This window comes from Hermetia illucens, chromosome 5 (genome assembly GCF_905115235.1).
Source record: "Hermetia illucens chromosome 5, iHerIll2.2.curated.20191125, whole genome shotgun sequence".
Lineage (NCBI taxonomy): Eukaryota > Metazoa > Arthropoda > Insecta > Diptera > Stratiomyidae > Hermetia > Hermetia illucens.
The window spans coordinates 88,232,504-88,251,583 of record NC_051853.1 but is presented as its reverse complement, the minus strand read 5'-3'; positions in this window follow the sequence as shown (position 1 = coordinate 88,251,583).

The following is a 19,080-nucleotide window of genomic DNA, read 5'->3' as shown; positions in this document are numbered from 1 at the left end:
GGTGAAGTTCTGCGATAGGGAGGTGCTAACACTTCTTCTCGGCTGCGACGCTAACGCGCACCATGATATCTGGAATACTCTGATGAACGTCTCAAGAACCATCAAGAAGTCGAGGGTGTCGGATGAACTTTCTATATCCGATAACAGAATAATTGGATTCGACATTAAAGTAACTGAGAAGCAAATAGAACAATCAGGAATCCTAGAAGATCAGACTAGAACTCTTACACAAAACGGCATGACGTGACTCATCTACAGGTGAGACGTAACATCAGGAGCGAAATAAAGCTAGAAACACTGGTAGATGGTCTCAACAAAGTCGCCGTTAATGCACATGGCGTCAGTCAGGCGAAAGTCAAGCCATCAAGAGACGTACCCTGGTGGAACAGGAAGCTAGCCAGAATAAGAAAGGAGGTACAAAAACTTGGCAGAAAAGCATCCAGGCTATATAAATCTATAGTAAAAGACCAGGCAATATTTTCTGTCTGTCTTAAGAAGGAACATTGGACATTTACCGAGAATGAGGAGGACGGGTTCTCTAGAACTAATTCCCGGCGAAAGGCATTCAACAACAGTGGACAGTAGCGGAGGAAAGTGAATTGGAAACTAGCGGAAGAGGTATGTTCAATAAACCTCGATTCGCAAGAGAGTGGGAGACACCCTGAGTTTACGGATGGGCAGAATGTTAGAGAGAATGCAAATAGAAGTATAGACAGGTACAAATTCTACGATCATGAACATTACTCAAAGGTGTTCACAAGGTAGGGTATTATCAGTGTGGGTCAGGGTTGTCGATATACTCCTAGGAGACTTAACAAACACTTGAATACAGGTCCAAAGTTGCGCTGATAATATTGGGGGCCGTGGGTCTAATCCTACCACGAAACGGAAGAATAAGGCTCCCCTGAGAGAAACTCCACCGCAAACGAAACGGCATTATATGTTAGATTCTGTCGGCTAGAATATTGTCTTCTGCCTCTAGCAGGAGAAGAGGAAAAAGAAAATCTGGCGATATAAACGCAACTGGTCAAATACTGTTATGTCGAAATCAAACACAGTAGACCGGACACCGTGAGCTTGAGAAGTTCGCGGTGAGAGGTATTGCGAAAGAAGCTTCCTTCTTGGAAATTACTATAAATATCATCATCATCAACGGCACAACAACCGGTATCCGGTCTAGGTCTGCCTTAATAAGGAACTCCGGACATCCCGGTTTTGCGCCGAGGTCCACCAATTCGATATCCCCAAAAGCTGTCTGCCGTCCTGGCTTACGCCATCGCTCCATCTTAGGCAGGGTCTGCCTCGTCTTCTTTTTCTCCCATAGATATTGCCCTTATAGACTTTCCGGGTGGGATCATCCTCATCCATAGGGATTAAGTGAACCGCCCACCGTAACCTATTGAGCCCGATTTTATCCACAACCGGACGGTCATGATATCGCTCATAGATTTCGTCATTGTGTAAGCTGCGGTATCGTCCATCCTCATGTAGGGGGCCAAAAATTCTTAGGAGGATTCTTCTCTCGAACGGGGCCAGGAAATACTATCAAACATGGACGTTCTTATTCCACCTGGTGTAGCAATATTTGGCAATAGAAATCTGACGCAAGGAGCGAGAAGTTTTGGCGTGAAGTGGGGATAAGTTGATGGAAAAAATTTTCGACGAAAGGGCTCCGCATCGGATATGTTGGTGAAAAGTAGATGTAAAATCAGAATTAAATAACAGGAAAATAAATAGGCGATGCACTGAGACAGAGCGACAACTCAATTGTGGGTTATGCCAACTAACTCAAGATGGCTAAAGAGTGACTCTTCTAAAGGCAAAGGAGCAAAGCAAGAATACAGACTTATCGTTGTGTAACTAGTATCGTTGTAGTAACTAACTAATACATAAGATAGAGACCAACGATGACATATAGGTGTGATTGACGCACTATGCCCCACATACCTGCTTTATGGGGACCATATTTAAAAAATTCCAAAAATGCCCTTCAGCTGATGTTGAACGTGGGCGGTGTGATAGGATTTAGCCAGTATTTTGCCCAAGATTTCTATGCGGCTTGGCCAGAAGAAAAAGGATCACTTTTTTGTAGGCTGATTGTAATACGGGAATCTTCTTTTTCTTCAGCCTTTGTCCCGTTCACAAGCGGGGTCGGCTCGTCGTGATCGGCTTCGCCATTTGGCTCTATCGAATGCCTGATCTGGGTGCAATCTCGAGGCTTTCAAATCCCCATCTAGCGTATCAAGCCATCGTTGCTTAGGTCTGCCTTTGGTCGTTTACCATCGACTTCGATGTTCAGACCAATCTTTGCAAGTGAATTCTCGTTTGCACGAATTGCGTGACCATACCATCGAAGACGCCTCTCTCCCAACTTTTCCACGATCGGTGCAACCCCATAACGATCGCGGATATCCTCATTTCGAATGTGATCTAAACGTGTGACGCCACTAGTCCAACGTAGCATCTTCGTCTCTATTACCGCAAGACGTCGTTCATTGTCTTTTATGGTCGGCCAACACTCAGAACCATAGAGAGCGACTGGACGGACGACATTGCGGTAAATTTTATCATAGATTTGAGACGTTCGTTGATACGTCGATCACAAATGACACCAGTTGTGGAACGCCACTTCATCCAGGTTGCGTTAATGCGTGAAGCAATTTCATAACGCAGCTCTCCATTGGCTGATAGCGTTGACCCGAGGTATTTAAATCGCTCAGTTCTGGGCAGATCACTGCCGCTGACAGTGATTGTGCCTGTTTCATGGGGATCGGTCGTCAAAAATTCAGTTTTGTTTAAATTCAATCTGAGACCGTGTTGCATGAGGCGATCATTCCATTTTTGAGCAAGTTGCTCGAGATCATTTTTGCTATCAGATGCTAGGAAAACATCATCTGCATAAAGCAGTGTGTAGGGCGCTGGACGTTGGATATCCCGTGTGACGGTGTCCATAACAAGGACAAAGAGGAGTAGTGAGAGGGCACTTCCTTGATGATCTCCAACAGAGACATGAAGCGGTTTTGATACACCCGCCATACTTCGAACTTTACTTTTCGGATCGTGGTAGAGCAATTGAACCCAGCGCACGAGTTCTTCTGGCACGAAGTGTTGTCGTAAAGCATACCAGATGAGTTCGTGTGGTACACGGTCAAACGCTTTCTCTAGATCCAGAAAGGCAATGTAAAGAGGGCGATGCTTCTCACGGTGTTTCTCCATGAGTAACCGCGCAGCGTGTATTGCGTCAGTAGTTCCGCAGTTCTGGACAAATCCGGCTTGATTCACGGTTATTTCAACAATTTCGCGAATACGCTTGTCAAGAATGCGTTAAAAAATCTTCATGGTATGGGAAAGTAACCGGATCGGACGGTAATTTGAACATTCTGCTGGACTACCTTTCTTTTTCCATATTGGAACAGTGGTACTTTCTTGCCAGTCAGATGGTGTTCTTCCTTCCTGAATAACCCGGTTAAAGAATTCACTGAGCCACAGTGTTGGGTCCCAGCTCTTCGCTTTCCAGAGCTCAGATGCGATGTCGTCAGGTCCTGTTGCTTCCCCGATTTCATTTGTTTTATTGCCTCCTCGACTTCAGTTGCGCTGACTGGTGGAACTGCTCCAACTGTCTGCAATGATTGTGGAAGTGGAGGATGAGCAAATTCTTCAGTTGAAATCTGCTACAAGTATTCTCGCCATCTATCCGTCGCGGCTCGACGATCAGTAAGCAAAGTACCGTTCTTGTCATTAACACAACAGAAGTGTTCGATATCCTGTGTGCTTTCATCATGGCTTTTAGCAAGTCGATACAGATCTCTCTCGCCATCCCGAGTGTCCAGTTTATCGTAAAGATTTTTGAAATGGTTCGCTCGGGTGACAGCGACGGCTTTCTTTGCATCCCGGTTGGCGTTCTTATAAATTTGCCAATTAGTAGGCGTTTTATCGTCGAGAAATTTGTGGTAGAGGCGGTGGTAGAGAGGTTCACGGACCTTCATTTCAACATCATCATTCCAAAGCCAAGTAGCTCGGTTGATGTACCGCTTACCCGGCTTGGTGACCCCGAGGGTTGCAGAGGCCGCTTTGTGGATCGTGTCTTTCATTTGGTTCCATGATTCTTCCACATTCGTAATGGTTGGCAATCGTATGAGTGAGACCGTTTCTTCTTTCTTCTCACCAAATCGCCACCATTTAATGCGCGGCGGGCCAGTGCGTTCCTTACGCCGTTTTATCGGTGGCTTAATTCGCAGGACGGCAATCAACGGTCGATGTTGAGGTGCGATGGTTTCATAGGGAACGACTTTGCAATCAGTGACAGTGGTAAAATGTTGGCGTCTTATGAGAATATAGTCGATTTGCGTTTTATTGTTCCCACTATAAAATGTGGGAAGGTGAGACAATCGTTTGATGAACCATGTATTCATAAGTATAAGGTCATGGGTGTCCGCAAAATCGATTATACGCTCGCCACCTTCATTGCGCGCCGAACCCCTTTCCCCCATGGCACCTGTTACCGTCTGCCTTTTCACCCACATGACCATTAAGGTCGCCGGCAATGATTATGTAATCGTCAGCAGGCACGTGACAAGTCTTTTCATCGAGAAGTTGCCAGAAGGCATCTTTCTCGGTATCAGGTCGGCCTGTCTGTGGTGCATACGCGGTGAAGAAGTGAATAGTGCGATCAGCTGATATAATGGTGGGCTTCATCAACCGATCATCAAATCGTTCGACTTCTTTAATCGCATCACGGAAACCCCCTGAGATGGCAATGCCAACACCATATTGAGTGTGTGGGTTACCAAAATAGAGAAGTTTGTAGCCATTTTTACCGCGTTCGCGTTCAATGTCGCAGCTTTTGGAACCAGACCATCGGGTTTCTTGCAGAGCGCAGATGTCAATGCACCTTTTCCGAAGGGCTCTTGCGAGTTCCTCCGTCTTTCCAGTTAGGGTACCAACATTTAGCGTGCAGTCACGTATTACTTTTATTCGTTGTATGCGGACTAACTTGCTTACGTCCTGACGCCGTCCATGCGTCAAGAACCCTTGCCCATCTCTCGACAGGACCGGGGCCCGTCCTGCCGCGTCGACTGAGGTGGACGCCCTAGCATTTCTCCGAGGCTTCTGACTTAATCCGATCATCATGTTGGTAAAGACATTCTATGCATTTTCTTGGTCGACCTGTCGCGGGGCCTGTCACCAAGAGAGATCAGGTAGGATTTAGCATAGTAGAATGACTCCGACTATACTCTATTTATCTCTTTCCCTGATCTCAGCATTTTATTTTTGTTTTACTGAGAATAGTACAGAGTACGTTGCCTCAAACCCTCCTCCTTTACCTGGGCTTGGGACCAGCATACTCTGTTAATAGCATGGCGGAGTTCGATTGTAATACGGGAATATAATTTCTGAAATCAACACACGCAAAACCTTTTTTTATATCCAGGTTCTTGGCAATTGAGATGGGTCTGTATTGAAAGTTCGCCAGATTCCAAAGCTTATATTCTGCGATTTATGAGGTGGTAGAGTGATTTTGGTTATTTCTAAGCTTTTTAATCTGAGACAGATTATAGTTCATAGGGATTTATGGGAATTATTGAGGCTCATAATTTTAAGGGCTGATTTAGTGCAAATTCCGCTTAACAAGAGCAGCTCGGAGTTTGTCGGTATTTACTTTCGGTTGTACACTGTTTATTACGCCTAGTAATTTTGTATCGGTTTACAGTTGCTACGTGTTCACAATTATTTATTTATTTTTTATTTATTTGCTGTTGTGTTCACAATAGCAATAACTTCCCTGATATTATTTAACGCATGTTGCATTTGCGAATTGTAATGGCGTGACAGTTCATCCATTTTTTTCTCGTTTAAATATACAGGTAAGTAGAAACACCCACTTTACTTCAAACACATCAAGGAATATCGTCATTTCCACCTTACCTCTTTGGATTTGAAAGAGATGTTTAACAGCGTATCACACAAACTTATCTGATAAACACTGCGACATGCCAGAGAACATTGTGCGCTGGATCAAAAGTTTAACAAACATCCGAAGAATAACTTGCGAAGTGAGGCGAATATATCAAATCCGTTTCCGTCTTTGTTCATCGAGGAAGCATTCCTCTTATTTCCTACCACGGGCACAATTGTGCGAGATCTCCCAAATACAGGGCCCAACACTCCCTTCTATGCAGATGATGGTTTCCTACCAAGCTGGTAAAACCTGGAAGGACGTATTAAGGGAGCATGGTTTAAGACTGATTCTGACAGAGCTTTTGACAACGACCTCAATAAGATAGGCACAACTACTTTGACCTGATTAGAACTGGACTGCTATGAAATTTCTTCATGCTACGGCGCAATATAGGTGAAGAGACATTTTACAATTAGTGTCCTCTACGATCGACATATGAAAGAACGTTTCAAATCCACGCTCTACAGGAGTGTCGTCCGCCCCTTATCTCTTCATGGCTGGCCTACTACCAAAGACACTGAACGCTACCTCGCGGTAATGGAGACAGGTATTGCATTGGATGAGAATGTCTGAAATCAGAAGATTTACAATCAGTACGTGGAGAACTTGCGAGAAAAGTGTCTTTGATAGTATGATTATATAATGCAGGCTGATGACAACTTAGGGTTGACTCCTTAGTGAACTATAGGTCATCCATACATCCGGGCTGTGCATTACAAGACGAACACAGACACCCGTGACGACTTGGATTATAAACTAGACCAGCAATATTGATAGCTGCCAACTAACATCTACACAAACATCAAATTCAATGGAAATCAACCAAAAGGCCGCTTGAAGCGGCAATAGCTTTTTACGATAGCTGGCAGAAGAAAAGTGGCTACCTTGGATTAATCGAACGCACCCCGCTATCGACGACAAAGACTACAAAGAAGAAGGTTCCTCTGCCCTCTTTTTAAGTGTGTCCAGCACCCTCTCAAAATTTATGTAAGGGTTCCTTAATCATTGCTTGGTCATTCGTCATTCGACTTGGAGGTTTGTTTTCCTGTATATGTAGCTGAATTTCAAAAGCAGTAGGCATGGGGAAAAGGTTTTATTTGCTGACTGAATGAGTCATTCGATTTTCTCCTTTTTAACGTTTTGTGTAATACAAAAATTAATAAAATCGGTTGGTAGTCCCCGAAAGCCCACGTATGCAGTGAGCTATATCGTTCTATGTGGAATTTAAGGGGGATCTCCATCCAGGCAAAAAGAGGGTGTACCTTTCCGACCAAAATTGTCATATGGAGTATCAGATGAGAGGTTTCGATTAATACTTTTCAATGCTGGTCGAAGTTCTGAAATTTAATGCACAAGAAGAGGGAGGGGCTGAAAAACAGTCATTTCTTTCACGGACCCATTCTTAGAACCCACCTAACCAAAAAATTTGATAAAAATCACAAAGCTACCATCATACCGTGCCTAGGCTCCGAAAAACCCTCCATACCGATATCTGCGCAAATAAAGGCGATAATAATAGTAGTATATTATTATAATTTTTAGTATTTGGCTGTGAAACCCCGGTCAAGTCCATCCATGGAAAATATAAGTTATAATACTATTGCAATTGGCTTAAATTTCCCCCTTGCCTCTTCTTTCTTATACCATCTTCCTCTATTTAAACTACACCTTAGGCTTCCGCTCTCTTAACCTCCCCTGCCTACAACAGAGTAGAACCTACCCAGATTTATATGTATACATTTTTAAAATTTTCCACTAGTCTGATGGACTACTCCGTCTCTAAGGACATCACTTGCCGTGTCGGTTCTTACAACAGATATTTTTAACGTGTCCTTCCTGGAGCTCGAAATCTGTTTCCATTTCGCGATCCCAAAACTTTGTTGATGTCACAATGTTCACTAGCTTGGTCCTTTAAACCTTTCTTCTTTCAATTGTTTTAAGCATCGGCTAAGGTTTTTCTCTCTCCTCCTTCTGAAGACAATGAGTAATTGGAGTTTACTCTGTTTACTGTTTGTTAATAAATAAACAAATAAATAAACCTTTTTGTAATAATTTTCATCTCTTTTCATTGTAAAATAACTTAGCTTGCTGTTTTGTCACCGCGAAAAAAGACAAGTTTTGTCGGTATTCTATCATTATTCTTGGGGATGGCTTAGCCCCAGCCAGTTGATACCAACAACAAACCTAAGATGGCAAGCAACAAGCCTAACGTGACAAATCTCAGGATACTGTTTTGCCCAATGCAAAGGAAAAGTTTAATCTACTGCGCTCTTTGTCGATGTGATTGACGAAAAGTTCCCCTCCCTTTCCTCCATTGGATTTTATAATAATCTACACTTGACTGAATTTGCAAGCACTTCATCGACAATCGCTTCTTGTCGATTGAACTCAAAGTGATTTATTATTCGCAAGTTTACTTTACGCTAGGTTCCCATGGACGCACAAGTCCGTCACTTGATGTCTTAACGTCTCCTGGCGACTTCCCTCTCCCTTTCATCGCCGCTCGATGGTCCGTCACAGCCTCAAAGTGATGGAGTTATCTGGGTACAACTCGAACACCAAGGAAACGATAATTTCAATAAAAAGAATCTTATTCACTTTTTCCTTTTTGCTGAATACCAGGGAGGAGTAAGACTGCGTCTTCTCAGCGTAAGTCATGTTGGAAGATGAACGCAGATACCTGAGATTCGAGATGAAATGATTTAAAGGTGGAATGATCGGTGATCTTGTTTATCAGTTTGATGTCCCCATAAAATGCATACAATACGCGCTTTCGTTAGCATTTTTTAATATCTTTATAAATATCGCGAGACGAACAGAGAATTTGGCATTGCAAAAGCGATAAAAATTCAGTAGTTTAGATATTGCAATGTCTGGTGAATGATATTTAGTGCACTTTTTACTGATCTGCGTTGTGATAAAATGTGAATTATGTTTTCCGTTATTTGCACATATCAGAAATGTAGGTGAATGGGATTTTTAACGACTTCTCAATGGAATGGGTGGAATTGTATTACATTTATATGAAATTTATTGTCCCTGTACCTCTACCAGAGAAATACTTTTAAGGCACCTCAAATTTCTGCAACATTGTTGATTTTTTTTCTTCTTTGCTCTTATTCAAAATGTCGCGTCTTAAATTTCGATCAAGAAATTATTATCTCTTTCAATATTATAACAATTAGTACACGATCTTCATATAGGAGAAAAAAATGGTTTTTAGGGTAGAAGTACTGCAAAGAAGACAAAACTTGCATTTGATTTTGATATGCGAAAGAATCCCTTCTATTTGTGAGTAAAACTGATGAGTAGTTCATGAACTGAAGGGGAGTACGGAATGGATACCTTTTGTAGGAAATCGAAAAGAAAATTTTTAGAGTGGAAAGATACTGGAGCAACATTTGATGTCTACTTCTTCTTGCAAAAACTCAACTCATTCACCACGGAGATCGAAAAGGAAGGAGAAGTACCTTTCCTGGATTTAAAAATAATCCGGGAAAGAGGAGACTTTAAATTCAACATTTACAGGAAACCGACTCAAACACAACGAACCATCACATACTATTCAAATAACGATTTTCAATACAAGATGGCAGCATACAACTTTATGATCCATAGAATGGTCACAGCACCACTCAAAGAAGAGAGAAGAAACAAGTCGAAGAAAAGGAAGCTAAATGTATTGCTTATCCTAGCATATGTGAATGTTCATTTGCGCCATTTGTACTTAGCTCGTAATGTCCATGCATTTAGTTCATCAGTCGATTCAGTTTAGTATGGCACTGCTATCCAAAGTCTTAGAATGCAATAAATTTGGGCAAAAGTGACAAGTTTGATCTATTATAACTCTGTTAGTAATGACGCGATTCCGATTAAACTTAGTAGTATGCAAAAATTGGTAATTCTAGAGTAAACTTCCAGGCAATTTCTAAAAAACAAAATTACAATGAATATGTAATATAATTTTATTAACTTTATTCAAACAGGTATCGACATGGAGAATATTTTGAAGTTTAGATATCATGTCCATGGACCACAATGTTTTTTTCAGATAGTTGGGTTGGATTGTTTCCGAGAATGGATCATTGGGGTAACAGACCCTTTTCGGACTTCCTCGGGACCTTTCATTTAATACTGCACACGACAATACTCGGTGAAAACAAATTTACACCCCCCTTAGGCATATACTAACTGCATGCAATGGGATTCACCGGTCCCACCTTCCTACCAAAATTCATATCAATAGGAGTAACCGGTTCGGAGATATATCAGAAAATTAAATTACACAAAACCTTAAAAAGGAAACGAACTACATCTTGGACACAGACAAGAAAAACGGGTACAACAGGAACATCATCGTAAATCGAATCTAAAAGAAACTACGCCAGGCCTAAAGACAAAAATATTAATGCGGGAGCGAAATACAAAACTAAGGAAGTGGGTAACATTAAAATATTCGGGGCTGATGCAGAACATCACAAGGCAACTACATAAAAGTGGATTCTGGATTACCTCAGCCAGTAAACTATATTGACTGAGGACCCGGATGCAATTGGTTATGGGTAAAAAAGGGTGTACCAAAAAAAGCGGGATATACAATATTTCCTGCCCAGGTTAATCCACAGTGGGTGTTGGAACGCATAATGGAGGCCGAATCTACAAGAAAGAATGGCAACGCACATATAAAGTCCGCGGTTGCCAAAAATATAAAACAGCCCAGAGACCATTTATCGTTGGATAATTCCGACATATTAAAGGAAGTAAATGACACTTGGAAACTAGACCTATACGAAAGCCTCCATATTTCAAAAAATTCCGTCCAAGAAAGGCTGAACACGGAAATGGGCAAGAATTTTTCTATATGGGTGGAACTTATTTGGAATTAGAAAAAAACACAATTAAAATTTGATGAAAACTTTAGAATATAAAACACTGAAGAAGGAACACTTGGTCCCTGAAATAACTATTTATATATTTTAAATTACTATAACAATAAAGGAAACTATCTTCGAAATCAATCTTTTCCTTTATTGAAAAGTTATATTCTTTGCGATATGTGGTTCAACCACTACTACTATTTACAAAAATGAAATTGACATGAAATTTGGGAAAATTGGGAAAACCTCACGAAATTTGTTTTCCCTTTCTAGAGCCGACTCCGCTTGTGACCGGGACCGGCTCGTCGGGATCCATTGCGCCGTTTTATTTTAACAAAGGCCTGATCTGGATGCAGTCGTGAGGCTTACACACCCCCATCTAGCGTCTTTCAAATGACTATCCAACGTATCAAGCTACCTTTGTTTCGGCCGACCTTTCGTCGCTTACCATCGACTTCGATACTCAGATCAATCTCGGCAAGTGAATTCCCTGAGGGCAAATTACATAACCATAGCATCGAGGTCACCTCTCTCACAATTTGTCCACGATCGGTGCACCATATCAACCGCGGATAGCCTCATTTCGGATGTGATTACTGCGTGTCACGCCAACGCAACATCTTCGTCTCCATTATCACAACACGCCATTCATTGCCTTTTATAGTCGGCCAATACTCAGAACATAGAGGTTTCCTCTGAATGTGAAATTGGACATACCTTATAAATCCAAAATCAAACAATTTGAGTTTCAGAAAAAACACAATAGTTAGTTCCCGAAATTTATATTATATATATTTGCCATCCTTACTAAAACTTTTATTTCATGAGCACTACTATTTTGTTAAAGATTTCGAATCTGGAAAATATTGGATAAAGTAAAAAGGCGATAGCGTTTTTTGATTTATGTCGAGGACAAAATGTATATAGTATTGTGCTACTTAGGTCAAACTTCGCCCGATAAGTTTTGGTCATTTTGGAGGCAGTTTCATAGTTGCACGCAAAAGACTTGGCCTACTCACCATTTCTGGTAATCACTATTTCTTTATACCATCAAGAAAATTTTGTTTATATGTATATGGCGAATGCCCTAGAATTAGGGCTTCCGGCGTGTCGTTAAACCTTCCGTTGTCTTGATCGCACATAGCATCCATCCTCTGGCTAACTTTGACCATCTCTCGGTGGTCGTCCATTCCAATCTGGTCAGATGAAAATAGTTCGTAGTGCATAATCACCCACCAATCGCGCTAAGCACAGAGCGAAACCTTCTTTACCGCTGATTTGAGCTTAGTGAGTTTTTGGGCCAGCTGACCGCAATTAGACTAGATCGTTTTTGGCTGTTGTTTTCGTACACTACCAATTTATCATCACGAACTACAGAATTGGTCGCAGGCATCAATTCTATCTAAAAGTTTGTGAGCATCAATTCTTACGACCCACACCTCCAGCTTCCTCTCAAGATTGGGTTTTTCCAACGACCGCAGGTCTGACGCCACGATTCCGACATTTAGACGATTTTTGATGATTTACCTACCAAAACTTGTTAGAACCACAGCTTTGCGTTACAAACATCTTGAAATATGGCACGCTAAAGACATTAAGGGGAAGGGAAACCAGAAGTTAGGCGCTTCTGGTATAAAAGGTTTTGTCTTTCCCTATTTAGTGATGAGTGCATGACAGTTCTGCGTGTACATAGTTAACAATTCAATTGCGCTCTATTTTGCAAAGAGCCATATACATAAATAATTTGTATTGATAATAGTCAACCTCATTCGCCTCATACAAGGACTTCAATATTATTAGCAAATGTAAAGAAGTTCACCTATAATAGATACAAACAAATCGGGAAACCGAAAGCTGGACACTTCAGATATGAAAGGTTTTGTGTATTCCTTTTATAAATATATTTGAGTATGCATTTGTCTCATTAGTACGTGGCACGTTATTTATGCATACATTATGTGAAAATTTCCACTTTAGCATGATACTGACATTCAAAGTCCTGAATTTGCAAAGAAGCGACAACTTTGACCTATTATAACTTTGTTAGTAATAGTGCGATTTACACCAAATTATAGTAGGATCATGCTCCATGTTATAGCCTAGATTACTACAATTTCGTGTTGCTAGAATGAACTTAAGAGGGGTTTTGCAGTCAATTACTAAAAATTATAGTAACACTATACTATTATTCACTTTATCTGAAAAGATATCGGTGTGGAGGGTATTTCGGAGCCTAGGCATCATATAGTGGCAGCCTCTTGATTTTTTTTTCAGATTGTTGGTTGGGTAGTTTCTGAGAATGGGTTCGTTAAAGAGATGATAATTTTTAATCCCCCCTTTCCAATGAATGTCAAAACTAAGACCGGCTTCGGAAAGTACTAATCGAGACTTTCCATTTGATGTTACTTTATTTGGTAAACCAGCGCAATGCTAACCACATTGTCTCCTACAGTGTACTGGAGTGTACCGTTGAGGTTTTGAATGAAGTGGTCAAACACACTTCAAGGCCCTGATTCAATATATCATATATTATTGCGCCAACGATTATTATTATTATATTTGGTGAAAAAAAATTATACCTTCCTCTTGCATGTATGGGGACTCTCCTCCCGTTAAATTCAACGTAAAAGGAGGTAACTCACTGTAGGCATGAGCGTTCACAGTTCCCACCTTTCCACCAAATTTGCTGTCAATCGCTATAACCATCTTCGAGAAAAATGCGAGTGCTGGACGGACAGACAGATAGTAAACCGATTTTAATAAGGTTTTTTGTAAACCTTAAAAACCAGTCGAAATATCGGAAGCTATACGCTTCGGGTATAAAGATTTTGTTTTCAACTTGTGTGAGAAATTTCATACTCACGTTTTCTTATTCGCATATACCTCCACTTCAAAATATTCCTTGATATATGTATTTCGAAACTCCTTCTTATGAGTTCACTTCACTTTATTGCATGATGACGTCATACACGTTCTAGAGTGCAATATGTACATACACGGGAAATACACAATTTTGACCTTCTATAAGTTTATTATTATTGAATTTGTCAAACTTTCCAAAATTATGCGTTATTTTACTACTTATAAAGATTCCAAATTTTGTACTTCTAGGATGAACCGGGTGATGATCGGGTAAATTTCTAAAATATCGTAGTATACATATTATTTATTTAATATAATATTATTTATTTAAGCAGATATCGGAATGGGTGTATTTTGGGGCTTAGGTTTCGTATGGATTCACCATTCCGATTTTTTCAGATATTTCGATTAGATAAGTTCTGAGAACGAGACTTGTTATATTTTTCGTAGCACAGATTTTGAGCCCTCACTCCCCTTTATTTCATCCGGTATTAAAAATATCATTAGTTTCGCACCACCCAAGACTACGGTCGCAGTAAATCCGCGGTGGGTTAGCTTTTCTCGGATCTTTGCGTTCAGGTCGCTAAGTATCATTTTCACGTTGTTCGAAGCCAATGATACAGTCTCGAAACGACTAAAAAATACGTCCTTTACTGAGTCGTCCTTGCCTCCCGGTGGATTATGCACATTGATTAGCCAGATGTTAAAAAGTTTAGTTTTCACGGCAAAAGTACCAATTCTTTCATTGATTGATCTGTGGTGTTACGGGAAGAAAGGCATCATCCATGCATCTCGGGGAGTAGGTAGTGCCTTATTAATAGTTTCCGTTATTAATCTATTGCATCTACACCCCATCAATATAGTGGCTTCCCTTGTTTACTGTAGAAGTGTGTTAGTCACCAGCACACTTCTGTAGTTTCGAAGTGTGCTGGTGACTAACACTGCTTGTCTCGGATAAAGGCAGACTTATCGGCCATGGCCACTGGTTACTGTATTAAAACCCTATAATGACAAAATGTAATTGGCGGTGACCTGAAAACAATCTAGTCTGGCTAGAGACGACCAAGAGGAGGGAGTTATTTCAAAACTTAAAAAGAAACTCGGCAAAATTGACCGTGAATGTGCGATTGCAAATACTGAGGCTCCGTAGAAGTGTACCGTTGACAAAGGCTTTCTTTCCTGTATGTTTACTAGACTCGAAAATGTGGTTCGCGGGATCCTTCAAGGTCAACTTTCTTATATTTTTAAGATTTTGGATAGCTGGACTCTCTTGGCCATCGCCGGCCACTCTCTCAGGATGGTCTATATTTAGTCATTAAAAATGAGGCCCTACCTGGGACCCAACATTTCCTAGGTTCGAGAGGGAACATTCTTTTGCCAATCGCGGCTCCCATTTTGTCGTTACTGCTCGTGTGAGCTGTTGGAATGGCATTAATGGTATCGAGGGCATTAAAAATGGTCATTTTATTCAACTTGAGTAAGAGTTCCAGTTTTACAAGCTGGACATGGAAAAGGAAATTGGGAGTAAAGTTCAAGCTTCTCAGGAGATTCTGGATGAGGTATAACACGCGTGCAGGTGTGGTTCAGGCGCTATCTATCATTTAGGAGAAATTTGCAACCATATGAAAATTTCAAGAAAACTACCTGTATTTATACGTTGTTGAACCTTCCAATGCATTTCTGAATTCAGTCTAGTTTTGTTTCCACACTATATTATTATTATCTCATTTTTAGTTTTTAAGAAAGATATACTTTGGTCCACCTTCGGGTACAAAAGTTTATGAATTTCTTTAGAAGGAGATTTGCATTTTTTGTAGTTATTCGTTCGCAGTGTATATGCGTTTAGTTACAGACTGTTCACTTTAACGTGAAATGGGGATATTGCCCTGTGTGAGACTGGCTTAGATTGGGTTATATAGTTCTAAGAGAACTCAAATTCATAAGAAATTGGTAACTTCTATTCTCTTTAGTGCACCCGTTTTCAAGAAAAGTGTATGTGACAGGCACACAAACGGATAAAATAGTTTAAACCGATTCTATGGCACAAAATCTTAAAAACCTGCAATCGGTAAGCCTTCAAAAATGTAATCGGTATACTGTTATCATCGTACATTCTTTTCTAATTGTTAACGCGGAAAAGTTCAAAAGTATTACAGTTGGTAACATCAATATTAAATGCAAAAGCCTCCTTTTTCCAATATCGAAAACGAAGAAACGTTTTAAAGAACGAAGAGAAGCAACAATATATACAACACCGCTTCCTGACGAGCAGACAATCTGCGAACTATTTTACACCCACAGGTTATCCAAACAGACATCAATAATCGTAAATCGCGTCAATTTGTAACAACTTATGAAACAATTCAATCGCATTTACACGGTATTGGACGAAGTGCAAACATATTACTTTTGACTTGCAGTCATCTGAAGACAACTGATCATTTACCATACTTGCAGTTTGAGGCAGGAACGACTGTTGTTCGCTTTGGAGCACTCACATGAGCCCTTTCTTAGGTCAATCTTCTCACACCTGAGTATGTATGATATTTTCTGCTGCCTTATGAAGATGTCTACCCGACAATGAGGATGGAGGCAGCGACGTACAGCAACGAAATGATAAAAGTCAAGAAGTAATAAATTAGTGAACTGCGAGGGCTAGGCTCATGCCTGCCAAACCAAATTAAATTCAAAAGTAATCATCACTTGATCACCAACATGATCGTAAATGGGTAGAATGTTGTTTCAGTGCTCAAATGTTTGAACTGAGAGTGAATTTGCATAGTGGAGTTAGTTTGGAATCGATTGAAGTGGGTTTTGTGAACTTTGTTAGGGTAAAGAATAGAAAAATAGGCTTTTTATGAATAATGAAAGCAATCCAATCAACTTTACTGGTGCGTTCCACTAGTTGATAGTGTGCTAAAAGTGGATGCTTTTACTTTACAATAAATTATTACTTCTGCCTACGCCTTCCAGTTAATCAATAAAACTTTAAACAAAGGTGCCTATTTGATCCCGTGTTTCTTCGAAAAACGTTACATATTCAAAGTGCGAATTGGTTGATATGATAAATTTGCAGCTAATAAAATAAATCGATCCATGGTCAACATAACGCAAACAAATAAGTGTAGCAAGCCCTTAAGCGGTGCATGGGATCCTGTAAATAATTGCAAGAGTTTAGAGGATGGACTTTACAGTTGGTGAAATATTAGACTCTGTTTACTCAAGACCGTCTGTGGCCAGCGGCTAATGATGCTCGGTGATTTACTGTACAACCATTCCACCACCTTTCATTATTTCCTTCTGAGAAGTGCTAAGTGTTAGACACTGTCCTTATGGTTTAATTTAGAAACATTTGTAGGAGAACTTGTTTAAATGAAGCAGTAATTGGTTTATTCTCTATTTGAGGTCCGCAATGTTCAAATTAACAATAAACTAGCGTGTTCCATAGTATTGATCGTTCAGCATAAACTCAATGAAACAAAAGATTTAAGCCAGTAACCTGCTTTGATAATCTCTCTTTTACAATAAATTACAGTTGTGCGATTTAACCAAACAAACACCGGAAAAATATTTCCTAGTAAGAACTTCCGGTTTCATTTGATACTTTATCTTTGTGATTCGGTTTCAGAAAAGGCAAGTCAATTCTTTAATCGCAAAACAAACATCTGTAAGACAAAACCGACAACAATGCCGACACAAGAGCCCATTCAGTAGTAATCTCAGGGCAAACATTTGTTTCTTCGCGACGCAGTTTTCCGATCTTGCAGGCAGATAAGCCTTGCTGCGGCGAAATATGAAACAAGTGCAGAATTGGGTTTGAATAGAGTGGAGTCGAATGTCCTGGCAAGGGTTAATGAGAGAAATTAAGGTGAATAGAGTGAAAGGAGCGATAGGAATCATGGCATTTAGATTTCGGAAGTTGATATTTATTGTGGTTATAAGATACTAGAAAATAACCGGGTTTATGGTGTTTAGGAAACTTTTCTTAGTAAATTCCTTGCCATCTTATAGAGTGTCGTTGCCAGATGACTTCAGGGTCTCGTCAGTTTGAATTTCTTAACAAAGACGCAAATTCTCCATTCCACGCAATGTGTTTATTATAATTTTACAATTTATGAAAATAGATCATTTTGGGGGATTAGTTATCCTTCTTTCTGCTATAACAAATCATACATTTAATGAATTCATTGTGATTTGATTTCCATCTTTACTGTATGAAGAACTCATGAAAAGGTTGCCCTAAATAGTGTTGGCTATTATTTGAAGTTGAGCGTATCTTAAGTAAAACTGGCCGCATCATAATTCAAATACTTAATAAGCTCCGTAGAGTGCACGTTTGGCAAGAGAAAGCTGATGAAACTTGTGTCAAAATAATTGTTGTTCTGGAATATATTGAAGAGAGTGGATTCCACTGCATGGCGTAGCCAGAAATTCAATTGTCTCCCTTGTTTAATGTGTGACTATCCGTTGCCACCTCCGTTTTCTGTGCCAGGTCTGTGCAACGACCAAGTCTTTTGTTTGTAATAGTATCAGACAAGCGCATTGATACAATGTAGACAAGCATTGACGAAGGGTTGAAACTTAAGAGTATCAGTTGGGATCCATGTGCTACTCCCATATAGCAAAGCAAAAAACACTAGCACAGAACAGTCTAAATTTGATGTTTGTGTTGAGATAATTACATTTCCAGATTTTAGACAAGACACTTAAAGCGGATCTAGGGCTGCTAATGCGTCGTGCAATACCCAATACGATGCCACCGTTGAGAGAAACTAGGCTTTCTAGATATACACATTGATCAACGCCTTCTGTGCTTTGACCATTAATGCAATTCGGGAGGTTACGATGTCCCGTCAGGCTAAGAACCTTGGTTTTGTTGGTGTTTATCTTCAGTTCAAGTTTCATCTCTTTGCAAATTAAGAGGCACACAACAGATATCATGAGCATAGCCATGAACTTTTCTAGGCCCTCGGGATAAAGCACCATAAAGAAGATTTGCGACGACATGCAAGCTCTTTCGTGATGCGGCATACACTTTTGAAATCGCTGCATTCTGCGGCATCTTTCGCTTCTCTAACCAGGACAATGCAACTTCCCTTTTTCCCTTTCACTGTGATCCTACATCACTTTTTCGGTGATACAAGCTAACTAGTATGCTGTTTTCCATTGTATGAGACTCTGCATGCAAAAGCATGCAAAAACCTCTTCCTTACTACTGGCAGTAAGGCTGACAAAAATGAAGGATGGCCCTTATACCTTTCTGGTACAAGGGCTACGGGTTCGATTTAAAAAAAATTGCTGGTGTTGGATTAGTGAAGGGTGCTAGGATCTTCTACGATGAAAAATCAACAAAACCCAGAGTTTGCGTCCTGATAACAACTA